The 18,518-nt window shown below is 41.2% G+C and overlaps 1 protein-coding gene across 11 annotated transcripts in view; it reads right to left on the reverse strand.

Moving 5' to 3' along the window:
* Positions 1 to 18,518, reverse strand: part of MAGI1 (membrane associated guanylate kinase, WW and PDZ domain containing 1) — a 169,348-nt gene that overhangs the window by 122,620 nt on the left and 28,210 nt on the right. The gene's annotated exons all lie outside the window — the stretch shown is intronic.

Genomic DNA, 18,518 nt, shown 5'->3' on the forward strand with positions numbered 1-18,518 from the left:
TATAATGCGACCCGATATAACACGAATTCGGATATAACGCGGTAAAGCAGCGCTCCGGGGGGGCAGGGCTGCGCGCTCCGGCAGATCAAAGCAAGTTCAATATAACGTGGTTTCACCTATAATGCGGTAAGATTTTTTTGGCTCCCGAGGACAGCGTTATATCGGGGTAGAGGTGTAGTAATAAATAGGAAATTGAATGATTTCAGCCTCCACAACAAACATTACTCATCTCCCTTGCTGTTTTTCTTCTACTTTCAGAAAAATTCAGATATTCAGCAAAACATGGGCCACTTTTCATCAGGTGTGGTACAGAATACTCCCATTGACTTCAACTGTGCTTGTATCAGGCCCTTAACACGCTGTCCAATGTCTCCATAAAACAACTCACCTAACAGTATGAACCTCTAACAGGAGCCATCGATTAGTCTCTTCCCTGTCCGGTTCCATCACAAGTGGAAGGATTAATGTAAAACATGTTCGGTTAAATATGGAGACGGTGCCTGAAGACTAATATGGTGACCTCATGTTCTCTGACCAGGAGATTTTTTACACAACAACATCCTGATATGTTTTTATAGGGCCTCAATGCTATTATTTAAAGCAGGCCTTTTACTGAGTAGTGAATGCTGGCAGTATCTTCTCCCCGGTATATATTCTCCCATTGCCTATAGCTGTGAAAAACTATAGACTTAATGGACTTCCAACTGTGATAATGTCATCACACTCTTACAAATCCAAGTGTCTCCTGTGACACTCCAATTTTCAGCAAGACAGAAGTTTGCTCACTACCAGTCCCTTCGTTCAGGTGGGTCTTGTTCACAAACAAATCATGGCTCGGCTTAGATGCTCTGCAGCTTCATACTCAAAATAGTTAAAAGAACTGACCAGCAAATGGGGGACGTTATGCATTTTAAGTATAACAAGGTTGCAGACATATGCAGTTATGTAGCCATCTGGAGTTAGTTACATTAAAATTCAAGGGGAGGATTAGAACATGCCGGTAACATACCCATTTGGGATTTTATTCCCAACGGGATCAATCTCTCCTTTAATCTAATTTGACATTACCCACCCCCTTTCTATAATTTATCAGTACATTTTTATGCATAGCATGGTTTTACTTCTTCGTGGGTTCCAATATTTTAGTTGGTTTTATATTTTCTTCTCGTTCACTGAAGTTTAGTGGTGTTTGGATTTAGGGTCCAAGCTCTAGTTATCACATGCAGCTTTTAAATCATTAAAAAAAAAAAGGAACCCTTCATCCATTTACTGTTCAGCTGATATAAAAGTTACTGAAACCAGACACATATCCTTAATTGTAAATTAAATATCCCTTTTCCTCAGCATGATGAAATCCTCATCTTCCTATTACTGATGTGTGAAATAGGACACCGAAGAAAGCCTAAATTACACTACTTCCTCCATTTACTGAAAAGTTTTCTGATGTAGGAAGAATTTTGGGTAGATGGCCTTTAATTCCAAGGTTTCTTTTCAAGTCAACACAAACCATCATAGTATGGAACAGAAATAGTTTTTTCTGATTATTATAGTTTTGTTTGTTACACATTAACAGCAATCAGCGAGACTCATGAATTTCACTTGATAGCCATGAAATAGTTTACTTGCATTTCTGTAGCATTGTCCTGATACAACAAAACACTTTAGTTCTGTGTTAGGAAATTGAACATGATGTTTAGAGTTTTGCTTCATTTAATCCTTTTACTCCTAGTTACACCCCTTCTCTCTAATTAAACCTTTCTAATGTTTGCAGACATTTAGCATTAGCCCCTCTCTGCAAAATCATTTTTTGGCTAAGCCATGCATACAGTCTTTTTAGGATCTTCTTATGAGACATTCTTCTCAAATCCCTTAATATTAGATATCAGAGGGGTAGCCGTGTTAGTCTGAATCTGTAAAAAGCAACAGAGGGTCCTGTGGCACCTTTGAGACTAACAGAAGTATTGGGAGCATAAGCTTTCGTGGGTAAGAACCTCACTTCTTCAGATGCAAGTAATGGAAATCTCTAGAGGCAGGTATAAATCAGTGTGGAGATAACGAGGTTAGTTCAATCAGGGAGGGTGAGGTGCTCTGCTAGCAGTTGAGGTGTGAACACCAAGGGAGGAGAAACTGCTTCTGTAGTTGGATAGCCATTCACAGTCTTTGTTTAATCCTGATCTGATGGTGTCAAATTTGCAAATGAACTGGAGCTCAGCAGTTTCTCTTTGGAGTCTGGTCCTGAAGTTTTTTTGCTGTAAGATGGCTACCTTTACATCTGCTATTGTGTGGCCAGGGAGGTTGAAGTGTTCTCCTACAGGTTTTTGTATATTGCCATTCCTGATATCTGACTTGTGTCCATTTATCCTCTTGCGTAGTGACTGTCCAGTTTGGCCAATGTACATGTGACATCTTCATCATCTGGACCCATGGGAAAGAGACCCTGGAAGAATTCCACCATGATTTCAACAGCTTCCACCCCACCATCAACCTCAGCCTGGACCAATCTACACGGGAGGTCCACTTCCTAGACACCACCGTACAAATAAGCGATGGCCACATTAACACCACCCTATACCGAAAACCCACCGACCGCTATGCCTACCTTCATGCCTCCAGCTTCCACCCCGGTCACACCACACGATCCATCGTCTACAGCCAAGCACTGAGGTACAATCGCATCTGCTCCAACCCCTCAGACAGAGACCAACACCTACAAGATCTTCACCAAGCATTCGCAAAACTACGATACCCACACAAGGAAATAAAGAAACAAATCAACAGAGCCAGACGTGTACCCAGAAGCCTCCTGCTACAAGACAGGCCCAGAAGAGAAACCAACAGAACTCCACTGGCCATCACCTACAGTCCTCAGCTTAAACCTCTCCAACGCATCATCAGTGATCTACAACCCATCCTGGACAATGATCCCTCACTTTCACAGACCTTGGGAGGCAGGCCAGTCCTCGCCCACAGACAACCCGCCAACCTTAAGCATATTCTCACCAGCAACCACGCACCGCACCATAACAACTCTAACTCAGGAACCAACCCATGCAACAAACCTCGATGCCAACTCTGCCCACATATCTACACCAGCAACACCATCACAGGACCTAACCAGATCAGCTACATCATCACCGGCTCATTCACCTGCACGTCCACCAATGTTATATATGCCATCATATGCCAGCAATGCCCCTCTGCTATGTACATTGGCCAAACTGGACAGTCACTACACAAGAGGATAAATGGACACAAGTCAGATATCAGGAATGGCAATATACAAAAACCTGTAGGAGAACACTTCAACCTCCCTGGCCACACAATAGCAGATGTAAAGGTAGCCATCTTACAGCAAAAAAACTTCAGGACCAGACTCCAAAGAGAAACTGCTGAGCTCCAGTTCATTTGCAAATTTGACACCATCAGATCAGGATTAAACAAAGACTGTGAATGGCTATCCAACTACAGAAGCAGTTTCTCCTCCCTTGGTGTTCACACCTCAACTGCTAGCAGAGCACCTCACCCTCCCTGATTGAACTAACCTCGTTATCTCCACACTGATTTATACCTGCCTCTAGAGATTTCCATTACTTGCATCTGAAGAAGTGAGGTTCTTACCCACGAAAGCTTATGCTCCCAATACTTCTGTTAGTCTCAAAGGTGCCACAGGACCCTCTGTTGCTTTTTAATATTAGATGCAATTCTCAAAATACCTGCCAGTATATCAATCTCTTTCTGTTTGGGTGCCCAGAAATGAACATGATAGTCCATACGAGCTCCCTCCACTGCCATGATGAGGTTGGCTCTCATTTGCCATGTGCATCCAATACTTGTATACTCTGTGAATAGGTACGGGGTTTCTTTGGATCATCTGTAGTCACGGGTTTGAATCCAGCCCAAGTCGATAGCAACAAAAATTATCACTATGCAATGATGGTTTCAGGGCCCAATTTAAATGAATTGCTGCTTGTCCCAGTCCAATTCTTAGTGAACAGATGCACACATTACAAAAACCAACATCACGTCTAAGGACCTATCTGCTGTCTGTGCTGTCAGAGGCAGGGATTTAATTTTCATAAGCACCATTATTTTCTCAGCTGAGACACAGCCCCTCCAAATTAGAATCAAAACACATTTGGTAGCGGTGTTCCGAGAAAAGCTTGCCTGAGTACAATGCGTCTGATGGATGAACAGAAACCAGCTTCCAAGGCTATCAATACTCAATAAATTCACAGCTCCTCCCTCCCAGCTCCCCTGAAAATATGAAGTCATACCTGTGCTTCTTGAAACCATTAAGATGAGATTTCTTTAAAATACCAAAACAGTATCTGACTTAAATGAGATTATTAGTGGAATATAAAGTTTTTAGGCTCTCCTATGGCACATAAGGCTTTATCAAAAAATAAATTTTAAAGCTAAGCTCAGACATTTATCCCTCAACAGCTATTTCTGGTCCTCCAAATGACTGATGCAGGTGAAGTCATTTTACCAGGTGGAATAAGAAGAGTTAAAAGGTACCTTTTATGGGCCCAATCCTGAAGGCAATTGTTTAACTTTAAGCACATGAATAGTTCCATTAACTTCAAGGGCCTACTAACATGCTTAAAGTTAAGCAGATGCTTAAATATATTCAGGATTAGTGCCTATATGCAATAAGGCACATTTTGGCTAGGTTAGAGAATTTGTTTCTGCTCTAATTAGTACCCAGACTAACAACTCACAAAAGCTGTTTGCTAGGATTTGAAATTCTGGGCAAGAGGCTGGTGTATGTTTAGTGAATTCAACAACAAAAGACAATAAAGCTCAAACATTCAGCAACATGACTGGTCAAATGTCACTTCATGAGATAAATAACTGGAAATTTCTGTTACTTGAGAAAAACACCTCACATCTCAATAAGCAAGTGTTTTATAATTGTGAAAATTTCGATTCTGGAACAAAATTCCATGCCAAGGGGTGGATTCCACAGTTTCAGAACCACAGAATGTGCAAGGCCCTAGGGATACAGTATCACTTATGTGTTTGTAATTAAATATAAAAAATCTACCTACCTACCTAGATACCTATCTGGCACCTATTATCATAGTATCCAAGTACCTCAAAATCTTCACCTCCCGATGTGGTAGGGAAGTGCTGTTATGTCCATTTTACAGATGGGGAATTGAGGCCCAGAGACACATGGTCTAAACCCAAAGTCACATAGGAAGCTTGTGAAGGAGCAAGGAATTAAACGTGAGTCTCCTAAGTCCCATGACTCTGCAGTTATTGTTGTGAGAGGTGGGTTCAAGGCACTCCACAGTGACAGATTCACAAGAAAAGGAATTTATAATAGAACTGCTGACTCATCCTTTACTACAGGAGCAAAAACCCACCGCTAAACAACAGATGACCACGCAGTAAAATATATCAGCTAAACAGACTCTTAGGACAATACTGCAGATCACAAACCAGCTAAGCCACACTTCCACCATTGATGACATCAGCAATTTGCCTGTAAAATAAAGTACAGCCTTGTGCAGGAATAATCCATTATTCCATATATTTTTAGCAACTACCATTGAAACTAGTAAAATACAAAAAGAAAGAACTGAAGAATATTGAAAGAAATTCTCAATCCAGCTGATTAACTCGCATCCTCCTCATTCAGATCACTTCGTTCCTCCGCAGGAAATTAGACTATGAAACATTATCTACAGGATTTCTCTTGCCATTATTTCAGTTCAGTTTGTGTTATGTGTTACACTTTCTAGATGGATGAGTCACATTAATTATTATTTTTCACTCTGACTGTTAAGCCAAATTAGGCAGCTTTTAGAAGTGAAGAGGAAAACACAATTATTAATGCCTCTAAACATGTGCTCTGGAAAAAACAGATGTAGATAGAGGGGGAAAAAACTTTGCTGATAGTCTCAGAAAATGTTTTGAACTGACATTTGTTATTCAGATACTAAGCAGTGCCTTTCACACACTGTAGCTCTTATTTATTTATTTTTAACACTCTAGATTGTAAACTCCTTGGTGCAGAGACCATCTTATGGTTCTGTGATTCTATAGTGCCTACAACAATGGGGTACTGCTCCATGACTGGGCCCCTAGGTGCTCTGGTATTACAGATACTACAACTACTAATACAGTGATTCTCTCTGAGCTAGGTTGACACATTCCAGATACATATATTTAATCCTGTACTTTGAAATTTATTCACTAATTAACTTAATTGTTTTCTAAGTTATTTTTTTTTTTATTAAAGGGAGCCATGTTTAGAATTTTAATTATACAGAGAGAAGGAAAAAACCAGGAGTGATTTGGGTTTCATTTTATCCAGATTCAGGATTGTGGAAGGGGCAATTCCGAGAGAGAGCCATCACTACCTTAAATCCATCAATTCTCCTCTCCCCTCTATCAGAAGTTACATAACCATTATTCAGAGAATGGGAGTTGATTTCCTGGATCATACCTCCTCTCTGTTGCTTAATGGGATTCTCATTTATTATTTAAAAGAATTGAAACTGGATCTTCCCTTGAGATCTTGTGTAAATTCAGACTTTAAGTGAATTTGTCCAACCTGGATAATTGATTCAGTCTCTCCTGGAGTATAGTAGTAATCAACGGGAGTAAGGCTAGAAGAATTGGGCTCTTAATATATAATTAATGCAACAATCAGCAAAGATTTAATCTAGGTTCAGGATTTTACTATACACAGCATAAAATGCTCAGATATGAATTTATACTTCAAAAACCAGACGTTTAAAGCATCTAACTTTGTGATATGCTTTTCTAGTTAGTGAAAATCTATTATCACAAACACAAGCAAACATTTTCTGCAGCCCGCATCAATGTCACTCAGCAGAGAGGGTTCCCAGTTAATGATGCCAGCTGTGACTCTTGCTTGTCACATGGCAAAATATACCTTGTCCCTCGAGGACAAATAAATGACTTAGTGGTCTATTCCCCTTGTCTCCCTTCCTTCCCCCCTACCCCCGATTTGTGTAATTTCCACTGTTGTCAATGGGATTTGGGGGTGTGGATGGGAGAAGACGCCCAATAATACTCAAGTGCTGAAAAATATCTGAGGGCTGTTTTAAGATACTATTTCATATGTTTTTTACCTTATATGTCTGTTCTGTCTTGAGGCTGCAGCTACAAATTTTGAGATTATTTGAATTTACAAAAAAGAAAAGGAGGAAAAAAACGGTAATTAAATTGGGCCAATATAAATCCATAACAGGCTACAAGGGATCAAATGTGAGAGTTGTTTTTGTTTGTTTGCTAACCATGGGAGATTTTAAATAACTGTTTTCTCAACCTTTCAGCACGCACTCTCTCTCTTCTTGGATCAGACCACTCACCAAACCTTAAACTATACCCAGTTACTGCACAACTGAAAATACGTTGTTTGTCAAATATTCATTTGATGTATTGCTTATTAAAGGGCCATATTTTCCAAAGAACTTGGCTTACATTTAAACAGCTAAGTAAGGGCCAGATTTCCAACGGTGCCCAGCATCCAGCATCTGCTTATGGACAAATTGTTAAGGGAACCAAAATGCTGAGGGATCTTCTTATTTCGGTGCCTCAATCTTTCCCAGTTGCAGTGTTGCCAAGCCTAAGCATTGAGACAGCTGCAGAGCTCGGCCTGACCTGGTCTCTGTGCTGCGTGGTGCGTGGCTGTAGTGCCGCCAGCCACCAGTGCTCCAGGCAGCGCGGTAAGGGGGCAGGGAGTGGGGAGGTGGTCAGGGGCAGGGGTGTGGATAGGGGTCAGGGTGGTCAGAGGGCGGGGAACATGGGGGTTGAATGGGGGCAGGGATCCGGGGGGAGGGGGAAGAGGGACAGTCAGGAAGGAGAGGGAGGTTGGATGGGGCGGTCAGGAGACAGGGAGGGGTGGATGGGGCAGGGGTCCCAGGGGGGCCGTCAGGGGGCGAGAAGCAGGGGGCATCAGATAGGGGGCGGGGGCCGGGACATGCCTGGCTGTTTGGGGAGGCATAGCCTCCCCTAACCAGCCCTCCACACAATTTTGGAAACCCGATGTGGCCCTCAGGCCAAAAAGTTTGCCCGCCCCGAGCTAGAATATACTTGGGTCACATTTTCAACCTTTTCTCTCTAACCATGAAGAATAGAAACTCACCAAATACAGAAAAACACCAAATATTGTGAAACTCACAATAAAGTAATGAAAGTTAACATCATCCTAATTGTGTAATAGGAATTGATAAAGGAGCATAAAGCGTGTTATGTCAGATGTCTACAAGTTTTACCACAGAATGATGTGCTGGTAGAGTAGTAAAAAATAATACCTCAAATTGTAATGATTCATCTGTTTAGAGTTATGAAATGTGTTGATTACAGTTCACGGTGGGTTTACGTAAGCGAAGGCCGACCTTGCAAGGCTGTTTTTTTAAAAGCTGTACTAACTATGGCATGTGGTAATTAATACATGCAGGGTTTCACAGTGAGTCACACACCACAGGTTAAAGTTTGAAATATTTGTAAGGTGTAGAATGTTGGTAAAGATGAAAATATGGAGACCGGTTGTCAGCTGGTCTCCAACAAAACACACTTGCAGCTTTTTGGTTTAAGCAAAGAGCTAGTTCAGGGATTCCTCCCATGCCTTTTCTTAAAATAAAAATGAGCACCAGATGTTAATATCATTCTGGTGTAAAGAGTGCACCAGAATGGACTCTGCTCTGACAGAACTTGAGGCCCTCTATGTTGTCTTGTAGATTTTATCCACTCCACAGAGCCTGACACACTTCAGTAGGACTCAGTTCCCTATCTCCAGTACACATCCCTTTCACTCTACCTATGGCCCCCCCCTCCCCCCCACGCACACACTTTAATCCTCCTCACATCTGGCTCCTCCTCGCAGCAGCAGTGAGAGCAACACAGTCTAGCGTCAGCAGTAAAGAAGTCTATATTTAAACAAACTAATTTTAAATGGCATTCCATATACCCTTGGAAACAGCTGTGTATGAACACAGCCAGTGGACAAAAGCTGGTGGGGGCGGGGGGGATGGGGGAGGAGAGAATTAAAAAAACTCAAATGACTGTATTCTACAGTTTTAAGGCACACACATTTCTGTGGAGCGCTTTGCTACTCCCTGGCCCGAGGCATTGGGAGACAGAGCCTCTTCTGCCAGTTAAGTATTTGGTAGATAATGGCCCAAATTTGGAGTTCATAGGCCAAGGCATGTGGGAAACCGGATGAACCAAAACCATTAGAAAATGGTTAAAATCAACCATATGGACATTTACAACTAACTCAACCTCCCACCCTCACTCACACTGCCAGAATTTAAAACTCTGCTTTTTTTTCCTTTCTACCTTGGGATTAGATCAGCGGTTCTCAAACTGTGGGTCGGGAGCCCAAAGTGAGTCGCGACCTCATTTTAATGGGGTTGCCAGGGCTGGCTTTAGACTTGCTGGGGTCCAGGGCTGAAGCCCGAGCCCCACTGCTAGGGGGCCGAAGCCTAGCCCTCAGGGCTTTAGCCCTGGGCAGAGGAGCTCAGATTATAGGCCCCCTGCCTGGGGCTGAAGCCCTTGGTCTACAGATTTGGCACCTCCAGGGCAGCAGAGCTTGTGTGGGCTCAGGCTTCAGTCCCCCTCCTCCTGGGGTCACGTAGTAATTTTTGTTGTCAGAAGGGGGTCGCGGTGCAATGAAGTTTGAGAACCTCTGGATTAGATGTTGCTCCTGAAATTCCAGGGGACTGGCTTCTTTTTGGAGAATTTAAGGGGGGTAATGTTTGAAAAATCAGGCTCTAGGAAGCTAGCTTCAGCCTTCACAATGGAGCAGTGAGCACTGCCCCCATATAGTTATGAAAAGGCTCTATAGTGACCAGAAATTTGAAGGGAAGTTCAGATCCACATTTTAGATTCCTCACCCTGTGATCCACGTAAATTCTGAAAGCCAATGGCCTCAGTTGGGAGGGTGGGGGTGTGTTCGGTTTGTTTTTGTTTGGTTTCCGTGCAGGTTTTTTGTTTTTAACTCTCTCCTTGGAATCAGTAAATTGTCCAAATGAAAGAACCAGTTTTTCCCCAAACGCTCAGAGCAGCTTTTTGCTGAAGACTGAATGTGTCACTTGTTTTACATACTTTTGGGAGAAAAGGACCTTACATCACTCACAACACAGGGTTAGGGCCTGCAGGACCCTCAGCAGATGCCTCACCTGAGATAGATAAGGTTCCTAACATACCGATCTTAGTGGTTTCTAGAACTCACATCACTGAGGCATCTAGATGCTTAGATATTATTAGGAATATAATTTGTTAGTGGTTTATTTTCCTCTACTTATACACACATGAAGGGAGAGAAAAAGTAGACATCTGCAAATCAAAGTTTGCCAGAGAACACAAGAGGATTCGATTTCTCTGCCCAGGCTGCTATATGTAATCTGAGTTATCCACATCTCTGAAAGCTAACCTGATTTGTATGCTGAAAACGTCTCTGCTATCTACGAGGATTAAACAGCAGAACACATCATGTATCTAGCTGTGGTGGGTTAACAAGCTTGGGTGTTGACTGCATTGTAGAATGCTCACACATTATGCACATCATGGCAAAAAACACACAGACAAAAAAAATGTACTCTTTAAAGAGACTCTCCTTCAGGAAGTTTAGCCTCGTTGTAAGTGCAGATACCCCTCTTGCTTCCCATATATAGCTCTCCTCTACCTGCCCTGAGCTGCAGGGCTTTTCAGATGGCACAATGCTGATTTTGTGTAACATAAATGAGGGCTCTTTTACATGGCTCACTCGTTTCAATTACAGCTGAAGCCCAGAAGCATAGGGAGTGCATCATGGGACAGCACAGCACTAAAGTTGTGTCATCATCTTCCGGCACTAGCAGCTTTTATTAAGGTCTTGTACAAAATCTTCTCCTGCCCTAGGCTCCTCTCCTCAAGCATCTCCCTGAGAGAAAGCAGGCTGGATAATACATAATTACCTTTGTGAAATTACAAGCATACCTGGCGCTTTTCCCTCAGAACGTTTATTCTCTCCAGCTCAGTGGAAATAAACAAGACATCGCTGCCGTAGTTTGGCTTCCATAAATACACAAATGAGGAGCAGTTGGGTGGAATATGAATACATCAGCCCTTCAAGGCTCTGTTATCTATTGCTTCTAAATTATAGCAACCACTGTAAGCACCAGAGGTGATAATGAAGCATAGGCCAATGTGTCACAACTCATACAGTACATTACATTTGTGACGGGTTGGATCACAGAAACCCCCTTGGGAGCTGCCACCCAATGTGCCAAGACTACCCCTGCTTCTGTTTTCCCTGCCAGCTCAGGACTCCAGCACCCCGTCTTGCTGAGCGAGACACTCCAGTCTGGCTCCAACACAGACCCAGGGTCTGAATTACTTGTCCCAAAACTGCAAGTTTACCCAAAAACAGCTCACAGGAGTGTGCTTGTCTTTAGCACTCAGATGCCCAACTCCCAATGGGGTCTAAACCCAGATAAATCCGTTTTACCCTGCATAAAGCTTATGCAGGGCAAACTCATAAATTGTTCGCCCTCTATAACACAGATAGAGAGATATGCACAGTTGTTTGCTCCCCCAGGTATTAATACATACTCTGAGTAAATTACTAAATAAAAAGTGATTTTATTAAATACAGTAGGATTTAAGTGGTTCAAAGTAGTAACAGACAGAACAAAGTAAGTCACAAGCAAAATAAAATAAAATGCGCAAATCTATGCCTAATCAAACTAAATACAGATAATCTCACCCTCAGAGATGCTTCAGTAAGTTTTTCTCAGACTGGACACCTTCCAGGCCTGGGCACAATTCTTTCCCCTGGTACAACTCTTGTTCCAGCTTAGGTGTTATCTAGGGGATTCTCCATGATGGCTCCTCTCCCCTCTCTGTTCTCTTCCACCCCTTTATATATCTTTTGCATAAGGCGGGATTCCTTTGTCCCTCTGGGTTTCCACCCCCCCTCACTGGAAAAGCACCAGGTTAAAGATGGAGTCCAGTTCAGGTGACATGATCACATGTCACTGCAAGACTTCATTACTCACTTGCCAGCACACACATATACAGGAAGACTCAAAGGTAAATACAGCCATCTGCAGACAATGGGAGTCATCAAGATTCCAAACCATCCTTAATGGCCCACACTCTACATAATTACAATAGGCCCTCAGAGTTATGTTTTATATTTCTAGTTTTAGATACAAGAGTGGTACATTGATACAAATCAGATTATCATACTCAGTAGATTATAAGCTTTGTAATGATACCTTACAAGAGACCTTTTGCATGAAGCATATCCCAGTTACATTATATCACTTATTACCGTATTTTCTCTAAATCTATCCCAGTTACATTATATTGACTTATTATATTTTTATAAAACCATGTAGACTGCACAACGTCACAACATTCATCACTTTGGTACTTCATTGGCATTAGTTTGATAACCAAGAGCCCGGAAGGAGGTGTGGGGGAAGGAAGCCTGGCACCATCTGAGACTTTAGGGGCACTGGGTAGGTGCTATCCAGAGACAAGATGATCAAACATTAAAGGAATGCTTCGAAGAACACCTGCTGAATCCCACCCTCAATTCATGGTCATGGACGGGGTGGAGGGGCAGAGTGGAAGAGATGGGAAAGGGCAAAATTAAAGGAAAACAACTGTGGGGAAAAAAGTCACATGAAATTAGGCACCACGTTCAAAACTGAATAAATATGCATGTAAGACTTCTTACAAAATATTACTAGCTTGTTAATTATATATTTTAAAATGCTTGATGTACTATAGCAGCTCTATAGGAGTTATTACTGTATTTACAATTGGTAAATCTAAAGTATATTTTGGCACATTTACTACATTCTGAAATCTGCATCTATTTTTATTGCAGTACATCTAGAGAATCCAATTAGGATTCGTGCCCTCAACAGGATACCCAGAAGTTCATTCATGCCGATAAAGTTAATATAACAAAAATGATGGCCAAGATTTTTAAAAGTGACTAATTGGTTTGGGTGCCCAATTTGAGATGCCATAAAGGCATCTGATTTTCAAAAGAGCTGTGCTCCTTCCTGCCCTCTGAAAATCAGGCCCCTTTAAGGTGGCTCAAATTTAGGGTGACTAGATGTCCCAGTATTAGGGGCTTTGTCTTATATTCGCAACTATACCCCTCACTCACACTCGGAAAAAAACTGTCCCAATTTTTCACACTTGCTATCTGGTCGCCCTACTCAAGTTCAGCACCAAACCTGAGCTGTCCAAAACCAAACCAAACCGGAGCTGTTAGTTACCATTAGAGCTGGTTGAAAACCAGTGAGTATGTTTTGTGAAAAAAATGTAGTTTTCCTTGAAGCTTTCTGACCTTTGAGGAGAAAAACAAAAATCTAAAAATAAAGGTGTTTTTTTTTTCAAGTTTTGGAATTCGTTCCGCCTCTTTTTCCTCCCTTTATTTTCTTCCTTGTTCTCCCTCTATTTTTTTTTTTAATTTCCTTTCTTCAGTGGTAAAAATGGGGAAAAGGAAAAGAAAGGGTGTAAAAAGGACTTTTTTGGGGGGGTCAGAAAAAAGTTTCAACTGCAAAACTTCGACCAGCTCTAGTTACCATTAAAAATACATAGCAGATTTTGATAAGCTTAACAAACCATTCTCAAACTTCACGATCATATTCATCCCTTAAAATAAGTAAACTAAATTGACAGCACAGCCAACAGATTATTAATCTTGCATACCTTTCCCTAGATTAGGGAAATGCAAGCAACTGACTCAGATGAGCTTGGAATTTGTCAAAACAAACTACATGAGTCAACATTTAATGCAACAGAAAGAAGTGTAAGCGAATATTTGTACACTCCTGGGCATTATGAAATAAATACAAAGACTCTGTAGCATGTACCTTGCAAACAATTAATGTACAAAGACAGGGAACACCACACAGCCTTTCACATAGGGATGAAGCTGACTAACTGGGAGAGATGACAAGATAAATGGATCAGATTTAGTTCCAGACAGCTGTCCCCTAGCAATACCAAACAGAATGCTTTCTAAGAGCACAGTTACATGCTGGGACCTGAGACGTCACATATGTTAATACAAACCCGATCTTCTTCAGCGTTAGTAAAGAAACTTTTAATGGAATTGAAAATAGATGAAAATACATTAACCAGTACAGCAGAGTGAAGTTTAGGAATGAAATCTTGGCCCTGCTGATGTCAATGGCAAAACTCCCATTGACTTCAGGGAAACTAGGATTTCACCTACAAGTTCAAACTGTTAGCTACGGGGTGGATTCTACCACCCTCGCTTACAGTGAGTAGAAGCCCATTTCCTTCAATAGGGCTACTCAGTGTGAGAAAGGCATGTGTTCCTTTCTGTCTTTCCCAGCCATCTGCAATCAATCACAAAGAGCCCTTGGAGAAACCTTAACCACCTGTCAGCCCAACAGGCACAAACCAAACAATGTTCCTTTCAGACTACCTTTAACAAGCAGCAGTTTTGAAGGGCTGTGACCCTGGAATACCACAGAACCCTCCCAGCTCTTTTCAGTTCATAACTGCATACCGCTTCCCCTACCATGTGACAGTTCAGAAAAATACATACAGTTGCTGCTTGGCTCCCCATTTGTCTAACTCCTCAGGGGATTAGCAATATATATTTAAAGTTACTGAAATTAAAATAAATCTATAATGTATGTCAGCTTCAAGCTTACATGATAATCGCAATCATTCACAAATTCTAACTCCATCTCCTGAACATATGCCATGCTACTGATTTGATTTCTGTAGGAAAATAAATACATAAATAAGCAAGCTGTTTACCGTTTATAATGGTCTGTTGATGAAATAAACAAACACCTCCCAATACATAAAGGATTCTCTGTACTTTGTTTATTTTTTTAAGTGCAGACTCATGCAAAGCAAGACGAAACTCCTATAGCAAAAATATATCTGGAACTAAGTGGACACCAATCAATCAGCAGAACACAGACATGGTAAGAAAAAGCAATGCAGATGGGAGGGTGGGGGGAATCCATTCTAAGAATGAAACTGTTTAAAAGTTTGGCATCTACTATTATCAGATACTAAGAGAAAAAGATAATGTAACTACCGTCTTGTTCACTGACTGAAACCCCTCTCTCACCCACTACTAGAATCACAATATCACAATTTTTAAAACCTTATTTCAAACCCCTCCCCTGCTTTTTTCCCCACTTCCTTTTTGTTAACCTGTGATTGGATGACTTGGTTTACCATTAAAGGTGGTCACGTCTTGTTCACACAAATTCCTAATGCAGATTACTTGGTTAAATAAAAGCCTGCTACTCTGGCTGTGGCAGGAGGTGCTGACATCTTTGTATTTGCATGGCTTAAAATGGCTGCAGAAGCTCAGATCTTCCATAAGTTACTGAACATAAAATAACAGAGCATCATAGAAATGACTATTGCCGGCTTGCATATCGTTTTTAAATTTAACAAAGCCAATGTAATTAGTCCCATGAGCACACCTCCAGTAAAAGGTTCATCCCCTACTAGTAATGTACTGTATGCTATGGAGTAATTATGCTACCAAGCTGTCAGGGCTTCCTTATCTGCATGCAAATTAGTTCATATGCTATACGTCTGCTATAATGACAGTATTAAAACAAGAATTTTATAATGAAGCGATCCTCTTTACGGCAACATAGTACAATTACTTGATTAACATAATGCATCTCTCTCTATCTACTCATCAATGCCTGTAGTTGCTCCCAAAGAGAAAAAGGCATAGCCAAAATTCACATCCTTCCATATTGCCAAAACCCTGTACTTCACTTCTTCTCATATCTTTAAATAAATACATGAACAAGAATGTGAATTTCTGAACTACCTCTGTATAATACCATTCCTTCATTGTTCCTGCGGAAACACTGCACCAAATGCCATTAAGCGTGACTAGGTGAATAAATATTCCCATAATGCTCCAAAGGTTAGGAGATAAAACAGTAATAATCAAATCAGCAGCTGTTTGCTCCCAGTCTTGACATCAATCATCAACTGCTGTTGACTAGCTACTGTGAGCACCACAGACAAAATGACAGAGAAAGGAGAAGGAATCTCACATTTAAAACAAATAAAAGTAACAACATATTTTTTTTAAAAAGGGGGGGGGAGGAGAATCAGTGAATGGGCATTTAAATCACGTCAACGTTATGATTTCTTCCTTGAAAAGGCTAGCATTCTCCGCCTCCGCAATCATTAGATTGTGAGCTCTCTCAATGGGCTAGGACAGAATGTGAATGCAATATCATAAATCTTCTCTCTGTTTCTGTGGTGTTCCAGGGCTGTAATATCCAGGGAGCAGCATCCTCTCATTTCTAACACATGCAGCAACATTTCATAATGCATCAGCATCATGAATGGCAGATCTGCCTTCAGTTCTCAGTGCCGTTTGAAATGTTCGTATAAGGAAACAGTTGTTTTTGGGTTACAGACTCTTTCCAATTTGGTTTCCTAGTGAATTATGCAATTCGCTGCCAAGCTGATTTACAGTAATTAGCTGCTAAAAAGAAAATCAATACAGGACTTGACTAATTTCCCTGTGCCTGTTTTATGGGGTCTTTTTTCATTACATATCCAGTAATAGCTCTGTAGTTTTACTTTTTTTTTTTTTTTTTTGACAAACAAACAAGAAAAACTAGTGACAGACCTAACCATTCAAATAAATATTTACATCCATCTCTCAAATGAGGGCTTCACTTTCAGAAGCGTTTTTAATAACTCCAGCTCACACAGCCACATTTTAAAAGCTGCAAGGTATTTCTTCTTTCCCAGGACCAGTCCAATGACTTGAACGCAGGACATTCTGTCCAAACTGAACCTTCTCCAAGCTGGTCTACAAAAATTGGGTTGGGAATCTTGCAAGATCATACTTTCCAGTGAAACGTCTGGTATATTTAGTTTCTGATGCCAGAGGGAACCAGGAAATGTGGAAGTTAAACATAGTTTCAATTTTTGTTTTTAAAGTGAAAGTTTTTCTAACTACAAAAAAAGGTTCAGTTTGGGCTTGGTTACAGTTTTAATAATACTTTACACTTAATGCATAGATCATCTTTCATCCAATTATCTCCAGGCCATTTACAAACAATATAGCCTCACAAAGCCATCCGCAGGCTGCCCTGGGCCCATTTTAGAGATGGATAAACTGAGAACAAGAAAGGCTAAGCATGACTTGCCACAGAAACAGATCAGTGGCAGAGGCATCAACAGATCCCAGGAGTTCTGATTAAGTACCACAGTCTGCTACTCTAAACACTCCTTTTTGGATGAAAGTTTTGTTCTTATCTAAACTGGTTAATCTATCACTACCCACTACTCTGCCTTCTTATAACCAGAATTAGAATTTTTTTCTATTCTCAGAGCTCACAAGGTTATAAACCCAAAAGTGTAGAGTTCGGATAGCAGCTCCATTCAGAGATCCTTAGAAAATAATTTTGGAAACTTTTCTTAACCCATTGTGATGACCCCAATTTCAGGATTTATAGTAAGCCTCAAGTATATTATCAATGGCAGAATCATACAGTAAAGCAACCAGGTTTGAGGATAGCCACGTGCCAGGCGAAGAAGAATCCGAAGGCGAGAAACAGACATGAGCTGTCCAAATAACAAACCAATAAGATTTAGGAGCGTGTCGTCTCATTTTCATGTTTTGCGATCTTTCAGTGAAGCACTAAGTACTGATGCACCAACTAATTGTTAAGCAAAACCTGCCACCATAGCACATGAATCAACAAGTCCTTGAATCAGGCAAGCAATGGAATTAAATTCCTCCCTTTACAAAGTTTCTTTTGTTTCTGCCAATACAGCCTATAATCTGATGGGGTTTTGGCAGAACCATGGAAAAGAAGGTGGAATCAACCTTGGCTTTTGCGGGAAAAGAAGAAATATCAGAATATACTCACAACTATACCCACAAAACCCTCAGCATTCCCTGACACCATCCGGTGAAGATAATACAATACAGACCAGATTTTCACAAGAGCTCAGCTCACATTTAGTTTCTGGGTGGGATTTTCAAAAGCATTCAAGCAATTTAGGCACATAAGTTCTATTGAACGCAATCGGAATTGTGCACCTATCTCACAAGGGCGCTTTTAAAAATCCCACTGAAATGGCCACATTTCAAAAGTGCTCAGAACCATCAGCTCCCTGAGCAGCTCCTATTGTCAACATGAAAACATGGTCCTATAGATATTTCTTCTTTATAGATTGCCTTGTGGCCACCACTCATTGAAGTCAATGGAAGAATTCCCCCTGGCTTCACTATGGTGAGGATCAGGTTCTAGGTACCTAGCCATCATCTTTTCCTCAGTGACTATGGGTCTTTGGCATCAATTCCACCGCTCCACCCCATCCCCACTGCCCTTCCATTCTCTACATCTTTTTTCTTTCTCGTTACATGGTCTGGGCATCTTCAATTTACTACTGGTGTTCCTTGTCTATTCGGGGCTCTCCAAATTCACCCTCAGCGCTATCTGGCCTCTAAAATCCATCCTGCTGATCACCTTACCCTA

This window comes from Terrapene carolina, unplaced genomic scaffold, assembly GCF_002925995.2.
Source record: "Terrapene carolina triunguis isolate 2854851 unplaced genomic scaffold, T_m_triunguis-2.0 Scaffold89, whole genome shotgun sequence".
NCBI lineage: Eukaryota > Metazoa > Chordata > Testudines > Emydidae > Terrapene > Terrapene triunguis.